This window comes from Ambystoma mexicanum, chromosome 7q (genome assembly GCF_040938575.1).
Source record: "Ambystoma mexicanum isolate Mex_15411 chromosome 7q, UKY_AmexF1_1, whole genome shotgun sequence".
NCBI lineage: Eukaryota > Metazoa > Chordata > Amphibia > Caudata > Ambystomatidae > Ambystoma > Ambystoma mexicanum.
In genome coordinates this window covers 1,046,866,473-1,046,883,894 of record NC_090941.1, presented here as the reverse complement: position 1 = coordinate 1,046,883,894, position 17,422 = coordinate 1,046,866,473, and positions in this window count along the sequence as shown.

The following is a 17,422-nucleotide window of genomic DNA, read 5'->3' as shown; positions in this document are numbered from 1 at the left end:
AGCAGCCCATCAAATGCAGGCCGAAGCTAGGATCCAAGAAAGTGTAATTAAACTGGTTGAATAACAAACTAGACCCTTACTACCACAAGGGGTTCTTCAATCATACCTAGAAGGCCAAGATCTAGGAAATCTTTTCTTGAACTTCGAACGCCTAGCTGACCAAGCAGGATGGGAAGAGAACCTTAAATGGTGCAATTTGGCCCCTGTGTTGAAAGGCGGATTATAAACCGCCTTTCAGCTACTTAATCTTGCACAGGGTGCCACCTTCCTATCCATCAAGTAAGGGTTGTTAAAAAGAGTAGGGCAAACCTGCAATTTGTATCAACCAATGTTGAGGGCCATTAGATTAAACCAGGGATAAACACCTTGAAATGGGTGAACATGTCAAAAACACTGTGGCCCTGTGTATCAACAATAAATCCTTAGACGAACTGACAGAGAAGATCACCATAGAACAATTCACCAATTCCTTAACCCCTTCTTTGCAAAAGGCAGTTTTACAGCTAAATCGACCTACCCTAACCACGGCCATTGAAACTGCACAACACCATTCTGTTGCAGCTAAACATTTCCACATGACACATCGAAGAGATGAACAGAGGGATTACAAACCTATCCACTGACCTCAACCTCAAGGAATAGATAAACAAGGGGGGGTCATATAGAATCAAGGAGGGGATACCACGGGAAAGAGTAGAAACCAAAAGGTATGTTCCTAAAACCAAAGATGAAAGCAGAAAGGAGGAAGCTCAGGGAAGCAGACCATCCCCTCCTGTCTGTATTACCTGTATAGAAACAGGACATTTAGCTAGACATTGCCCAAAGAATCCAAGGGACAAGCCTATGGAAATAGGCTGTTTAAAGGGTGAACAGTGTGAAAAACCCGAAGAAGAGCTAGAGACCTTTAGCATTTGTTTATGTCAGTCTTCTGCTGATTTCACATATGGAAAGGCGTGGCTGAATGGAAGACAAGTAAGGGCCCTAATCGACGCAGGTAGTAAGCAAACCATGATAAAAGCTGATTTAGTGATAACCAAGGACCTTGAAAATGCTGCACTGGTTAGAGTTAAATGTGTACATGGGGATAATGAAGTATACCCCAAAATACCCGTGCACCTTAATATCCAGGGTGAGTCTTGTGTACTATCTTCAGCCATCATTCGGGGGCTCCCCGAGGAAGTTATTCTGGGTTGGGATTTCCCTGCCTTCTCTACTCTTTTGCAGGAAACCCCACCTCTCTTTGGAGATTTTCTACCCCTGAGTTGCTGGCAAGCCAATTACTACTCCCATAACTCTCCAATATGGGACTGGGAAAAATCTGTACCTACAAAGCCGGAGATAGCCCTTGGAAACCAATTCATAGGTTACTGTAGAGTGATTGATAAAACCACTCCACCTCTACTTACACTGGCCAAAGAAAATCAAAGGAATATGTGAGAGCCCTTGGACATCTCTCATGCCTGTTCTCTCCCAAGTCTTAACAATATAGAACCTGGACCAAGAACAGACATATCCACCTCGCATAGGCGAAGGGTATGTGAGAAACCTGAAGATGTCTCACTTACTAGTCCTGGGGATCTGTCATCCAGGTGGCCAGGATAAGGCCATCGCTATTGGAACCTGTTCCTGGGAGTGGACCAGTGCGGGAGGATCACCTGGATGGGGGGTCTTCGGGGAGTGAAAGTGGGACAGCGAATGGTGAGACACAGTATTCCTTTTCCTATAACAAGGTTTGCCCATCCTATCAGGTAGGATACCAGGAAGATCAACTCCCCACCCACCTTTTCCGACACAAACATTTTCTCACTGACAGTTCATCGCGAGCAACAACGGACTAACACCAGAGCCGTATAACTGACATGTCCCAACACCTTAGTCAGGCAAGGTCAGGCAATTGCTAATCATTGCTCACACCTGACTCCCATCACACTTCCCCACACGGATAAAAGGCAGAGCACAAAGGCACACTCTGAGTGAGGAACAGCACACAAGGAAGCAGCAGTTTCAAGGTGGTAAAAGGTAGCGAGACTGGAGAGGGTTGCAAGAAGGGAAGTACCCTTGATCTCTAGAAACTGCTACTACATGAGCCGTGGAAATTAAAACGCCTAAGACAAGGAAAGGAAGCTGAGCAGACCTACACTGTGCATCAAACGTATCTGAGGCGCTTCTGTGTCGATAACCCAGGCTGGGAGGAGTGATTGCCGCTGTGATACTGTCCTTGGCTCCTGCAAGAAAGCAGCGCCAGTAAAAGCAGCACAGCCGGGGAATCGGAGAAACTGATACAAAATCACTCTATGTTTAAACCAAGGTTGCAAGCAGCAACATTGTATGAAGAATTCTACAAAGGACTGTTTTTGTATTGTGAAGCGTGAACAATTGTAAGCTTGAGTTGCCAGAGAAGGAAAAGTGAACTTAAAATGGATCCCAGCTCAGCTGAGGGATAGTTTATGTTTATGTTTATTGAGTTTATATAGCACTTTACACCAAAGTGCTTTATAGAATAACAACAGGTACAATAATGAATTAAGCATAATTTACAAACATGAAACAAACCAGTGGAACAGTATTTAGAACAATTTACTCAGAGGAGGGCGGGGGAAGGAGGGAGGGAAAGGGGGAGCCCCCAGGTGACCTCCTACGCACTATGGTGGTTACAGTATCCAATATCAGGTCACCGGGAGAAGGGGTAATGGGGGAGGGGAAGGGAACGGGGGCAGGGGTATGAGGGGGGAGAGAGATAGGGAAGGAGAGTCAGGTGACCTCCTACGCACTATGGTGGTTACAGTATTCAATATGAGGTCATCGGGAGGAGAGGAAAGGGGGAGGGGAAGATAAGGGGGGCACGTGTATGAGGGGGAGAGAGGTAGGAAAGGAGAGTCAGGGTGGGAGTGGAGAAGAGGGGCTTTCAGGGAGGAGCAGCCATAAGCCAGGAAGAGAGAGTATGGTGGAGGTCAGAGGTGAAGGAATAGAAGGAGCAAAAGAGTTGGGTATCATCCGCATAGAAATGGTGGGAGATGCCGAAAGAAGAGATGACGGGGCAAGAAGGGAGGTATAGAGAGAGAAAAGGAAAGGTCCGAGTACAGGGCACTGGGGAACCCCATAGTTGAACGTGAAGAGGGATCTGAGCCCGACTGAGGGGCATCTGGGGTGAACCGTGCGTCACCCGAGAAGGAATAGTTTCAAAAATAACAAGAGAAGGGGATCTGAACCCGGCTGAGGCGGATCCAAGAGGAAACCCTCAACATTGTTTAGTTACAAGAAGAAAGGAACTTTCTCTGTTTTTGTTTTGCACACCAGGCCCTCCAAAAAAAGAGACTTGATGGAAAAGAGTCTTGAGCACAGAAGGCCCTAATACTGGTACTGGCATTAGATCCTCTTGCCGCAGATGACAGAGTGTGCGCTTTGCTCAGAGTGAACTGCCTTACCCCGTGATGAAAATGTGGGGAAGGGAGCCCAACGGCCCAAGTATACTGATTATCATTTTGTGAACACTTCTTTTTCATGAAATATACCCCATACTATTTGTAGCTAGTAGTAAGGACTGTCAATAGATGTTTTTAGTATAGGCCCTTTTTTTGTTTGACCTGACCACTAGGACTGAATTCTTTATTATTTGATATGATGGTCGTAGCTTGCTCCCATCTTAGATTTAGGTTTAGATAGGCGTCTATCACACCTCTTTGAAAGTTCAATAAACACCCTTGAACTGTGGTCACTTGTGGCTGTCTTACTTTGATATCATGCCTTCGGTACAGCAGCTAGTGTGCGTGTTGGTGGGAGGTGAACGGAGAGTGCTGGCCAATTCTTACTGTGGAAATTATGATAATGTAGGAGTGTCATCAGCCCTATACGAGGTTGATTTTACATCAGAACAGGGCCTTTTCTCTTTATTTCTGGAGGTGGTCTTCTGCCAGACTCTTGCGAGGAACAACTAGCAGAGAGGCCTTAATCCTTGCACTGGAGACTATGACAGGGAAATCTAGAAGCTAGCTTGGACCCCCATCAGAGGAGCCAGAAAGTGCCTGGGTGCAGGAGAACATCCTTGACTGAGCCCTTGACCAGATCTCTTCTGTCCACAGAGGAGCCCTGCTGTTGTTCCCTGACCAAGGCCTCCCGTGTAAGTAGACTGATCCAAAAGCCATCAATAGTCTGGGGATCTACCTGACTTTATCCCTTTCCATTAGCGGGTAGAGGGTGGTAATGGGAAAACCCATGGCACATTTTATTAAATCCAATTAAAATTAATTCCACTATAGAAAATCACCCTATCCATTTAAATTGAATTGTGTTGGGATTGAATTGTGTTTATTCCTTCCCATTAAATGGTGGGAGGGGGAAGCTGCATAGATCCTTAGTACATTGAATTGAAGTTAAATCAATTAAATCCCATATAGTGTTGTTAGAATTCGAAACTAACAAAGTTCATTCCCAGTGTGTTATAGCCGGTATAGATAAAGTACTCTATCTTTCTGAAACCATAATCCCAAAATAAGTAACCCTAAAATGTTGCTATTCAAGTGAATGAAGAGGGTGGCAAACGTAACTTCCCATTTACTTCCCAAAACGATTTTCCAATTTCATGCAAATAAAGAGCCAAAAAAAAGATTTTCCCATTGAGTTCCCTTCCTGACTTTGCCTTACAAATAAAAGCCTAAAAAACGATTACCGCATTTGAGTTCATTTTTCCCAACCTTTTTTTTCAAATAAAGCCGAAATGATTTTCCCATTGAGTTTCTTTCTCAAACTTTGCCTTTCACAAAATAAAGCCAAAACGATTTTTCCATTGTATTATGAATGTTTTCTATATGGTTAATTTGCAATTCAATCTGAAGTAAGTTGTGACTGCATATTTCAAAATGTTACCTGTGTTGTTTTAATAACAGAAAGTAATGTGGAGTTGCGATATTGTGTAGTGCCACAGCATTGGTGGTTGATGTTGGTTACTAGTCTTCTTTGTCAAACCATGAATAAATATATATTCCTAGCTAATTAGAGGGTATTAGTTGGGGTGGTGCGAGACGGGTTGGAGGCCTCAGTAAAGTTAAATCTGTATAAGCGCTCTGGGTGCGCGCCACCTTGCTTGGGGGGGGGGGAAGGAGCTCCCTGAGTTGAGAGTGACCACCTAATACACCGGGACAAAGCTGGGGGCTCGTTCGGGATTTGGTTGGGAGTCTTCACTTGTGACAGTGCACTTGCAGTTGACTATTCATTTGGGTGTGATTGCATTGCAGTGGATAGAAGGTTATGTTGCATTGTGAAGGTGCCATTCAGACCAGTACCCTGGATGCCAGGGTGGTGTATAGATAAAACAGTGTTGATTTTAAGTTGTCATAGTGAGTGGAAACTAAGCAGGAACAGGGTTGAGATGTTTGCCCTTGCATAGAGAAGGTTGTAGAACACACTTCACAATGAGCACCATAGAAATTAATTTGTCCAGGAAGCACCTCCTATCTAAACTATTCATTAAAGGTGAATGGGTAGAACACAAAGGTGAAAATGGCAATCTAGAATGATGCAGGAGTTTGCCTCTGCAAAGGTGATATGTGGCACGATAATGGGCTGTTACATCAGGCCCTGACAAACTTTTAAATTACACAGACCAGCAAAGATGAGCACATTAAAATGGCTCAGCTCACAGCATATATGTATGTTTGTATGCTGAGACACCAGGATAGTGTGGCCTCTTTGCAAAACTAGGCTGCGCTTTTGAATCAAGACCAGAAAAAGCTGGACCTATTAGAAGCGAAAGCGCAACAGAGCCACAACTATGAAAATATTATTGAACAGCTAAGAAAAGGAGTTGAAAACACAGCAGCAGGAAATTCTGCACTGCAAGGGGTGTTTAAAGAATGTGTTGAAAATGTGAGCGCACATCAACACAAATTAAATGAGCAGGTTGTTCATAATAGAGCCTGCTTAGAGGACATTTTCACATTTCAAGCACATGTTAAGCAACTGAAAGCTGAAAACAGCCAATTAACTATTAAGGGAATTGATTCTCAGGATGTATTCCATCAAATTCACCAGGATCTGAACACCTTGAAACAGCAGAGAGAGAAGTTGAGGGAAGAAAATTACAAATTAAGTCAAGAGAATAGTGCCCTGTTTCAGGAAGTGCGCTAGTTAAGGATGGCCGTGGAGAAAAGTGCGATATGTTCTGACTGACATGATGCTAGAAAATGCAAAATTAATGGAACATGTGAGGCAAGCAGAGGGTGACACAGAGCAGGCATCACAGGCCAAAATTGCGCAAAGGGAGGAGATTAGTCTTCTGAAAAAGAAATGACACAATCCTCACAGAGGGAAAATGAGTCCCATTATGAAGAGAACAAGGGGCTAAGCGACTGATTAATGGCACAAAGTAAGGTGCTAGAAGCCACTCAAGCACTGGTGTCAGAATTAAACATTCAGGTCTCTGCATACCACCACAAGATAGGCACTGAGAAAAACAAATGTGAGAGGTTGGTAAGTGAAATAGACAAATATAAACAGGCTTCGAGGCACCCTGACCAATCAGGGTATGGAAAAATGCCCTCCGATTACAGACTGATGACCACCTTACCAGGCACCTCAAGCCAACTCACTGCTTCATATGTACGCAGTGCAGCTGACTTCATACCTACCGCTTCTCAAGGACAGGGAAACATGAGGCAGGTGGACTCACCCAGGCAAAGTTAAATTGAGCCAGAAGGCTAGTCCTGATTAGATATTGATGAATATTCATCTCTACCAATCAGAATGTAAGGTGGCTGGATCAGTGGGCTCTGGGAGTTTAAAAATACCCTGGCATGTACTTCTGACCAGGAAGGCTCCTACGATGAAAAGATCAGGGAGTTGTACTGACAGAAAATACAAAGGGACCACCCGGGTGCACTTTGCAGAAAGTGAAGGACCAGAGTTTAGGCCTAAAAAGAGCATCTTAAATACCTCCACAAAATGAGGGAAGTGGGGGAATGCCCCACATACCCGTAAGGCGGGATGAGGAGGATGAGTACTCCCCCTTGTGAAAAGCGGAGTACAAGGGAAATGATCCTGAGAGCCCATAGCACCACAGGGGAGAATAGTCCAGACCTCTTCATTCTGGGAGTTATACCCAGTCTCCCAGGGGTAGGGAGCACTTAGAGGACAGAGATTGGACCACTAATAGCAGCAGCACTAAGTCAGAGGGTGAGTGGACTCGGGTGCAGCGGAAAAGAAAGTCTGCCAAACAGAATAGAAGTCTTGTGAAATACCCAATTCAGCAGATAAAGGCCATAGAGAATTTTATGATGCCCTACTATAAGGAAGCCAAATATTCGGTATGGGAGCATCCAGAGCATTATGACCAAATGATGACTTCATTTGTATTTGAGAATGATAGACACTCCATGGAGTTTGTCAAATGGACATTTTCCCCTGAATATTCTAGCTTCTTTGAGGGCTGGAGGACCAAGATCACCAAAAATTGTCCACCTACAAGGCGGGCATTCTGAAACACTTCTACATTCATAGGAATCCACATGGAACCTGCAGTGAGGGTAAGCCCAAGCACCTAGAGAGTTTGTGCGGGAGATGAAGCGAGCATTTGCACAGACTTCTACACCAATAGCCGGGAATTCATCAACACATACTTCCATGCGCTCCCGAAATACATTATGACCCAACTAGTAAGGGTTTCTATGAGCGTAGGACCATGGATTGGGTGATAGAACAGGCCACCCAGATTGATGAGGTCCAAAAGCCCTCTGAAAACAAAAACAACCCTAAAAACCCCAAACCATCAAACACACCTGCCACTGCAAAGGTAGCGGAGGTGAAAAATATTCCCCCATTAGACTTGGAGACAGGGGGGGGGGCTAAAAATAGTCCTTCCACCAACAAGCAGGATGAGAGGCAGAGGAGACCCTCGGATCTAACATCTAACCCAATCTGGTGGTAGCCATCTGACCCGGTGTTACGATCCATGCCCCTGACCCCACATGGACCATTGAAGCAACTAGGTCCATGGAACGCCCGCACCAACCACGCGCCCCCGCCAGAGACGCAGGACAGAGAGTTCAAAGCACAAAAACCTAAGGTGAGCAATAACCCCAAGGAAGGGGATTTGGACCAGAGGGACATAACCAGTATCTTAACTCTCCATTCTCCTGTTATAGGGGCTACCCAATGTCTGGCACATAACCAAGCAGAGAGGGGTGTGGGATAGCGCTTTGACCTCCATCCACTATTGTGTGGCGCCCCGTGGATACCAGGTGAGCGTAACAGAATGCGAAGCCTCAATTAAAACATCCACCTGGGCGTCATGGAAACATCAGAGACTGGCCAACTAGCCCAGTTACTGGGAGAATTACGGGCCGAGGTGCACTCCGCCCGGCAAGAAACCAACGCACCTTAGGAGGGAGCTGATTGTCACCATGGACCGCACCGATGAATTAGCCAGACAATTGCTCCAAACACAGGCTGGGCAGGCTCCGTTGACAGAAAGTATTCTGTCGGTTCCAGCCACATCCGTCAATCCGGTGTAGGTAGTCCTCCCTGGGGCAGTTCCTTTGGCCCCACTGTAACGTTTTACGGGGGACCCAAGAAAATATGCAGTATTCATGAACCAGTCCCGCCTCCATTTTCTTTGTAGACCCAGAGCCTTTCCTAACGATCAGTCGCGGGTTGCCTTCATTCTGTCATATCAGAGTGGCAGTGCCGCGGATTGGTCCATACCGTTAGTAAGCCAGGATGACCCACTCCTGCGGGATATCAGGGGGTTTCAACAGGAGATGGAGAAGCTGTTCGCTCGACATACCCAGGGGCAAGCTTAGGATAACGAACCTTTGTCCCTCCGCCAAGGCAGCCAAGATTTGTTAACATATATCGCCTTTTTTAACAGACTTGTCATTGAAACTGGGTGGCCTGAGGAGAAACGAACAACGTTATTCCATCGAGGATTACGGGGGGAATTGAAAGACATCCTAGCTCAGGTGGTAAACCCGCCAAAAGACTGTGCAGAGTTCATCAACCTAGTGGTGCAGCTAGACCACAGGCTGCAAGATCGAAGGACAGATCGAGCCAGAACAGAGAATCAGACTGTGTATGTACGCACAAAGGAGAACAGTCTGTGTTCATCAGAAAACACTTCGGAACCCATGCAAATTGGGGGGTTAAGGAGTCCATTAACCAAGGCCGAAAGAGACAAAAGGAGACAACAACAATTATGCCTGTACTGCGGAAAATCAGGTCACTTCCTCAGAGAATGTCCTGTAAAACCCCCTAGGAGAACAGTTGGAGCTTCAGAGAAAGAAGGAGGAGACAAGAGTTGGAAAACTTCCAGGCCCGGCAAGCGTAGAGGTCCGTTTGTTGAGCAAAGGAAAAGAGCCACAGACCTCATACCTTGCCCTGCCTGTGATTTTGATCAGTCACCAACAACCGTTTCGGATGCATGCTGTGGAGGCATACATAGAGAGCGGAGCCATTGGTAACTACATAGACCAAGGTCTGGCAACAAGGATGGGGCTTCCCCTCTGTCAGAAAATGACAACTGAGAAGGTCACCACTGTCGACGGCACCAAGATAGCTTCTGGTCCTGTAAATCAACGCACAGCAGAATTGACCCTTCTGTGCCAAGACGGACATCGGGAAGCCATTGCCTTCGACCTTATCAAGGCCCCTCAGTTCCAGGTGATTCTAGGGATGCCGTGGTTGGTGGCTCACAATCCTAACATCAACTTGCGAGACAAGAAATTAGCCTTCTCCAATGAGTGTGCTCATGAGTGCTACCAAGTGGAAATGCCATTGTCTGACCCAAGACACCGGTCCAAGATAAAGAGCCGGTGGTACTAGGTGTAACAAGTACATTACCAAGCGAATACCACGATTTCCAAGAAGTTTTCCAAAAAGAACAGCCTTAATACCCTACCCCCTCACAGGCCATATGACTGTCAGATCGACCTTGTACCTGGTACACACATCCCGTGTAGGCAAATTTATGCACTCACCGAACCTGAAAATCTCCACTTGAAATCATATCTGGACCAATACCTGGCAAACGGTTTTATCCGCCCATCCAAATCCCCGGCAGCCTCGCCCCTATTCTTTGTACCCAAGAAGGAGGGGGACTTGAGAACGTGCATCGACGGCCGCGCACTAAACCAGGTAACAGTTAAAAACCGCGATCCTCTACCCCATATCCCAGAACTGCTGGATCAAGTCAAGGATGCCCAAATTTACACCAAATTGGATTCAGGGGGGCATACCATCTCGTGCGTGTAAAGAAAGGAGACGAATGGGAGATCGCCTTTCGTACTAAGTATGGGCTGTACGAAAAGCCCTTTGGGCTTTGCAACGCTCCCGCCGCATTCCAGTACTTCATGAACAATGTACTATGGGAATTGATCGACTTATGTGCCCTAGTTTACATCTACGACATCTTGGTGTACTTCTCTTCTAAACAGGACCATGTCAGGCACTTTCACTCCGTCCTTGCAAAACTCTGACAGCACCAGCTATACGCCAAACTTGAAAAATGCTCCTTCCATGTCACCGAAGTCGAGGTCCTTGGTTTTGTCCCCACTCCCAGAGGCGTCCGGATGGATATGCACAAAGTAGATGCCATCCTTAGCTGGCCATCACCGTCTTCAGTCAAAGGTGTCCAAAGTATGCTCGGCTTTGCAAACTTTTATCGCCGATTCATCCCAGGTTTCTCCCAGATTGTGCACCCGATCACTTCTTTATTACGAAAAAACAACAAACTGTTCCAATGGACAGAAGAGACAGAGAAGGCCTTCCAGGAACTCAAGAAAAGATTTACCTTATCCCCGGTGCTACGACACCCCCGCCCAGATCTCCCATATGTAGTGGAAAAAGATGCCTCCAGCATGGCAATGGGGGCTGTTCTTTCCCAAAGGGATCCCGAAACAGGCCAGTTACATCCCGTGGCCGTTTGGTCGCAAAAATGTACTACATCTGAACCTAACTATGCAATAACAGACAAGGAACTCCTAGCAATCAAGGCAGCCTTTAAGGTTTGGTGGCATTACCTCCTAGGCGCCAGACATACCATCACAGTAATCACCGACCACTGCAACCTACAATACCTCAAGACGGCAAAGGCTCAATCAGCCCGTCAACTCCGATGGGCTTTATTCTTTGCAGAATATGATTGTATAATCACGTACCGACCTGGAGTCCAGAACGGAAAAGCCGACGCCCTATCCCGCATGGGTATTGATGAGAACGCATATTCAACCCCAGACCCGGTGGCCATTATTCCAGGTGACAAACTACTAGGACTTACAACAACGTTATCTCTGGACGAACTCCAAAAGGAAATTTGGCTCCTAATGAACACCGGGGCTCGACAAGACTGGACCACTCAAGGTGAACATTACACAACAAGGAATCAACTCCCGTATTTTATATCTACCTAATAAGGCACTACAAGAACAAGTCATTTCTGGTTATCATGACCCCCTGATAGAAGGACATCCAGGAATTGCCAAGACCCTAGCCAAGGTGAAAAGAAATTATTGGTGGCCGACCTGGCGAAAGGACATTATGCAGTTTATTCGGTCATGTGGCATTTGTGCACAGAATAAATGCTGGAAACAAAGACCTGCAGGCCTTCTTCAACCCCTGGAAATTCCACCTGCACCTTGGCACACACTCTCCCTCGATTTCATCACAGATCTGCCTCCCTGTCAAGGGTTCAACACTATTCTAGTGTTTATTGACCTATTCTCTAAAATGGCCTATTTCATTCCGTTTAAGGGTCTACCAAACACATCCAGTCTGGCAAAGTTGTTTTTAGAGCAAAATCGTACGATTACATGGTTCCCCCTCCGTCCTGATTTCTGAGGGAGTCAGTTTGTGTCTAACTTCTGGAGGAAGAGTTGTGCAATTGCCCAAATCGATATCCGTCTGTCCACTAGTCACCATCCCCAAACTGATGGCCAAATGGAGTGGACGAATCAGACACTAGAGCAATACCTACGTGCGTGTTACATCAAGGGGAAGAAAGCTGGAAGGATGTGCTGTGGATAGCCGAATATGCCTACAACAACTCGCTACACACCAGTACCGGACAGAGTCCATTCTATACCGCATATGGAAGGCACCCACATACTTCTTTTTTTTTAAACTTTGTTTATTTTAAATCAAGGCAGGTTGACAAATGCACAGCACATTAAGCAAAAACATAGGCATGTTGAATCCCAAATATTTTCCTAAAAAGTCTCTTCCCCCCACCTCCCATTCCCCCGGCCAAGTCCCTATGTCCCAGGTCGTCCGCCTTGTGCTCCATTGTCTATGTGTCAGGTTCGGGGTTTTCCAGATCCTTCAGAGTCCACCGAGCTTTAATGGGTTTGTAGGTCAGGGCGGGGAAATGCATGTCATACTCCAGGACTGGGGCCCAGACGTTCTGGAATCGGTGGAGGACTCCTGCTCTTGCTGCCGTCACCTTTTCTGCGATCAATATGTCCCAGAGCTTTGTCCACCACTGGGCTATAAGGGGTCCTTCTGGGGACTTCCAAGAGCAGGCCAGCACCATTTTCCCGGCCAGCAAACATTGGGTCAGTAACTTTGCCCTCTTTCCAGCATGTCGGTAAATCTCAGGGACCGGTACCCCCAAGAGGACTGGCTCTGGTTCCAGCGGAATCGCTGTTCCGGTGATTTCTGCGATGGTTTCCAGGCATAGTTTCCAGAATTGCTAGGACTTCGGACATGTCCACCACATGTGGAAGAACGAGCCCGGGTAACCGCAACCTCTTCAGCAAGAGTGGTCCAATTGGGGGTTCATGTGATGGAGTCTAAGGGGGGGGTAGTACCACCGTAGCATAATTTTGTATGCACATTCCCTGTTAGTGATGCAGGTGGACGAGGTGTGTGTTCGGGTCCAGATGTCCCCCCAGGTCTGGTCCTCTATAGGGTGTCCCAAGTCTGCCTCCCATTGAGCCATGCAACAAGTCCTTGTGCTTAGAAAGTCGCCCAGGAAGCGCCTTTATAGGGTGGACACTCTCCCCGCGCCGGAAGGTCCTTGAGAGTCAGTTCCAGGGCGGTGGGGGGGCGCGTTGCCGCCTGCAGGGTTTGGGGGTGTGAGCACCAGTGGCGCAATTGGATGTAGGTAAATCTGTCCCTTTCCTGGAGTTGGAACTTAATTTTACATTGCTCAAGTGTGAGGGGTACCTCTCCCGCATATAGCTGGTCTATAGTCTCCAGGCCGCCTGTTATCCAGTTTCGAAAATTGCGGGGCTTCGCTCCAGGTGAGAAAGCCGGATTGTGAAATATCGGGGATTGAGGGCTGAGACCTCTCGGTACCCCCTTTCGTTTCAGGGCCCAGTCCCAGGAGCTTAGAGTGTGTTGAGTTGCTAGGAGGAGGTCCCCCCAGTGTGTTCTGAGAGGGGGCGGGATGTGTGGTAGGAAACCTAGGGGTAAAGGCACTCATGCCTGCTCCAGTTCTACCCATCTAGGGCGGTTTGTGACCGTTTGCCATGCGTGGATCTGGGCTAGTTGGGCTGCCACTCTGCAAGCCTGTAGGTCCGGGACCACTAGCCCTCCCAGTTTGGAGCTTCCCAGAAGTGTCTTAAGGGGGATTCGCGCCTTCTTACCTCTCCAGATAAATTTCAGCATCTTTCGTAGTAGGTCTCGAAGGGTTGGAGCGAGGATTGCCACGGGGAGGGAGGCACAGGCGTAGAGGAACCTCAGAAGGAGGTTCATCTTGCAAGCTGTTACGCGTCCCAGTAGCGAGATTTCCTGGGTCGTCCAACGCTTCAAGTCGCCTTGCAGTTCTTTGAACAACCAGGGAAAGTTAGCATTATATGTGTCTTTCGGGTCTGCTGGAATGTAGACCCCTAGGTATGGGATCGCCTTCTTTTCCCACTTGACTGGGCACATTTTAGCTAGAGGTTCCTGTTCTCCCGGAGTGAGGCCAACGCACATGGCCGTTGATTTAGAGAAGTTTACTGAGAAGCCTGACACCTCTCCGTAGCTAGCTATTTCTCTCAGTGCATGCTTCAGGGAAGAGCGAGCCTCCGAGATCATGAGCAGAACATCATCGGTGTATAGGGCAATTTTGTGTTGTGAGGGGCCGCCTTGTGGGCCTTTGATCCGCTCGTTTCGCCTAATTCTCTGGGCGAAGGGCTCCATGGTGAGCGCGAAGAGAAGGGGTGACAATGGGCAGCCCTGCCTGGTTCCACATGACAGGGGGATCGGAGCCGAGCTGTATCCGTTGATCCTCAGGAGGGTCTTCGGTCCCTTATAATTGGCCAGGACCATTGTTTGAAATGCTGTTCCGAAACCAAAGGCCTCTAAAGTGTGTCTCATGAAAGCCCAGTCCACCTTGTCAAATGCCTTGGCCACGTCCAGGGCCAATAGAACCAATTTCTGGGAGTTCCGGGAGGCGAGGTCCACCAGGTTTAGGGTTCTCCGAATGTTATCCCCTGCTGCCCGGTGTAGGATGAAGCCTACCTGATACGGGGGAATGATCTCCGGCAGGACGCGACTCGGACGATTCGCCAAGATCTTCGAGTATAGGTTTGCGTCTATGTTTAGTAGTGCTATTGGTCTATATGAGGTCAGGTCTCTTGGATCTTTCCCCGGCTTGGGCAGGAGGATGGTAGTTGATTCCTGCATAGAGGGGGTGATCGAGCCTGTCTCCCTGAAGGAGTTGAAAAGTGTCAACAGGGGAGGAGTTAGCTGGGGTCTGAATAGTTTGTAGAACCCGGCCGAGAATCTGTCCGGGCCCGGCGCTCGTGTCTTGAGTGACTTAATGGCGTCTTCTATCTCTTCCCCGGAAATGGGCGCCTCCAATTTTTCACGTGCTATGTCGGGGAGTTGAGGCAGTGCTGCCTTTTGTAAGTACTCCATTTACTGCAATGAGTTCCGTGGGGTAGCTGTCATGACCTGGGTGAGGTGATCCACTGCTAGTTGTTGTTTTTGGAGTTCCGAGTATTGAATGACTCCTTTGGGGTCGCGCAGGCCAGCGATCCTGTTAGTTTGCCGCAATTTGGCCAGTTTGGCCACCAGGATTTTGTTTGCCTTGTTGTTCTTAGCATAGTATGATTGCTTGGCCTTGGCCAGGAGCAGTGCAGTTTGTTCCGCATAGTGAGCCTCTAACTTCTTCCTGGGGGACCAGCCCTTCTTCTTGTGGACCTCCTCCGCTGCCCTAAGCTCCTCCTCCAAGGCTATTCGGGTCTGTCGCCTGTTCCGGTGATAGGCCGCTCCCTGGGCGATCAAGGTGCCTCTGACCACCGCCTTCATGGCATCCCAATTGTTCGCTACCAAGGTGTCTGAGGCTTGGTTTTCTTTGAATAAGTCTTTGATTGCCCTTGCGATCTCGTCCCTAGTTGCCATGTCATTGAGAATTGGGTCTTATAACGCCCATCTGCGTAGGTTGCTGGGTTTAGGGTTCTGTGCTCGAATCTCCAGGATAACCGCGGCCTGGTCGGAGAGGGCTCTTGTGCCGATGGACACCTCCTTGACGAAGGCCAGGGTTTGAGGGGAGGTCAGGAGGAGGTCAATCCTTGAAAATGTTCGGTGGACGGACGAATAAAAGGAATAGTCTGTTTCGGTTGGATGGAACACCCGCCAGGCGTCTACCACTTCCATGGATCTAAACAGCTGAAGGAGGCTTAGCGCCTGGGTGAAGTCGCTCGAGGTCGGGGGGTGGGATTTGTCTTTCGTGGGATCTGGCACTCCGTTAAAGTCTCCTCCAATTATCGTTTGGCCTTCAAAGAAGGGTGACAGGGAGGAGCCCAGTGAGTCATAGAAATTCGATTGGGCAGAGTTGGGAGCATATACTGAGACGAAGGTGTACAGATCTCCCAGTAGGAGGCATTTGACTGCTATAAATCGGCCTTCTGGGCATGTTTTCGTTTCTAGTATTTGTGGGTTAAGATCCTTCCTGAAGAGAATCGCTGTGCCACCTTTCTTGGTTCCTCCTGAGGCATAGAATTGGAGTGGGAATAAACGAGAGCGGAGCCGGCTAGTGTCCGCCAGTAACAGGTGGGCCTCTTGGAGCATGGCCACCGCCGCCTCCTCATCTTGGAGTTTTAATAGGACCGCATTTCGTTTATTGGGAGAATTCCGCCCATTGACATTTAGAGAGAGGAGTCTTAGGGTTTGGTGGTCCGGTGCCAGGTCACTCCCCGTCGCTTGTCTTGGGGGGGGGGGTCGAAAGAGAGTGGGTCAACTGCCATTTCCGGTGTGAGCTAGGGCACTGCCATCCTGCACCTGAGGTTTTAACATGCGCCTCCAACAGCAGGACGCAACTTCCATTAAAGAGTGGGCCGACAATGTGTGTGCGGACGCACTCTTGGCCAACTGGGCCAACTAGTAACTCAAAGGTTGTGTACCGTAGGGTTCCAAGGACCACGGGGTGAAACTGTCCTTGGCGTGGGTATGAGCCATGGGCATGGCCCGCCGCCACCGTCGTTGCGCTTCATCTATTTAGCGATGAGCTAGCAGTTCCTTAATTGGAGGAAGTCGGAGGATCCGAGGCCATTGCCGAGTAAGTTCGTGAGACGTAGGTCCACCTCTGGTTACCTTCTCCTATTGTTCCGCTGTATCTTGGACCATGAGGAGCACCTGGGCTTCGGGGGGGGGAGTTTTAGGGTCTCCAGCCACCTCTAGGGTCGGTGAGGAGGCCTCTCTGGGTGGGGTCAGATTCATAATTTTATTTGCGTCCTCCATGTGACTAATTCGTCGTGTAGTGCCTTTGAATGTAAATTGCAACGCCGTCGGGAATAGCCATCTATATCGCACTTTTTAATCCTGGAGGAACAGTGCCAGGGGTCGTAGGGCTCTTCTTTTCTGAAGAGTGAGTAAAGAGAGATCTTGATAGATCTGAAGTGGTGTGCCCTGGAAGGAAAGCTCGTCTCCAGTGCGGCTAATCGCTGAGATGGCCTCCTTGGTCGTGAAGAAATGGACCCTGGTAATGACATAGGGGGGAGGTCTGAGTCTACCCCCTGGCGTGGGCGCAGTCTGTGGGTTCGGTCCAGTAAAAGCTGGGATTTATCCAGGTCTGGGAGCAGAGCTTGGAAGAAGTTCCCAATGTATTCCGGTAGTTTTTTTATCAGGGATGGAGGACGGAACGCCTCGAATCCAGAGGTTATTACGACGCGCCCTGTTTTCCAGGTCCTCTTGTTTGAATTCTAAGATCTCATATTTGTCTTGTAGGGCATGAATGGATCGCCGGATTTCCCCCAGGGCGGACGTGTGATCTTGTGAACGTTCCTCGAACTCTCCCAGCCTCTGCTCCACCTCTGTAACCCTCTGGTCCTTCTGTTCTACCTTGGTAGTGAGTTCCGCTAGGCAGGAGCGAAATTCCGATTTAATGTCCGCCATGAATGCCACTAGGTCCCCTCTGGTAGCTAGGGCATCTTTTTCCTCTTGCTGCTTTTGTGGAGTGAGTTTAGAGGGGTCTTGCTTCTTGCTTTTGTCTCATGCGGTGAACATAGTG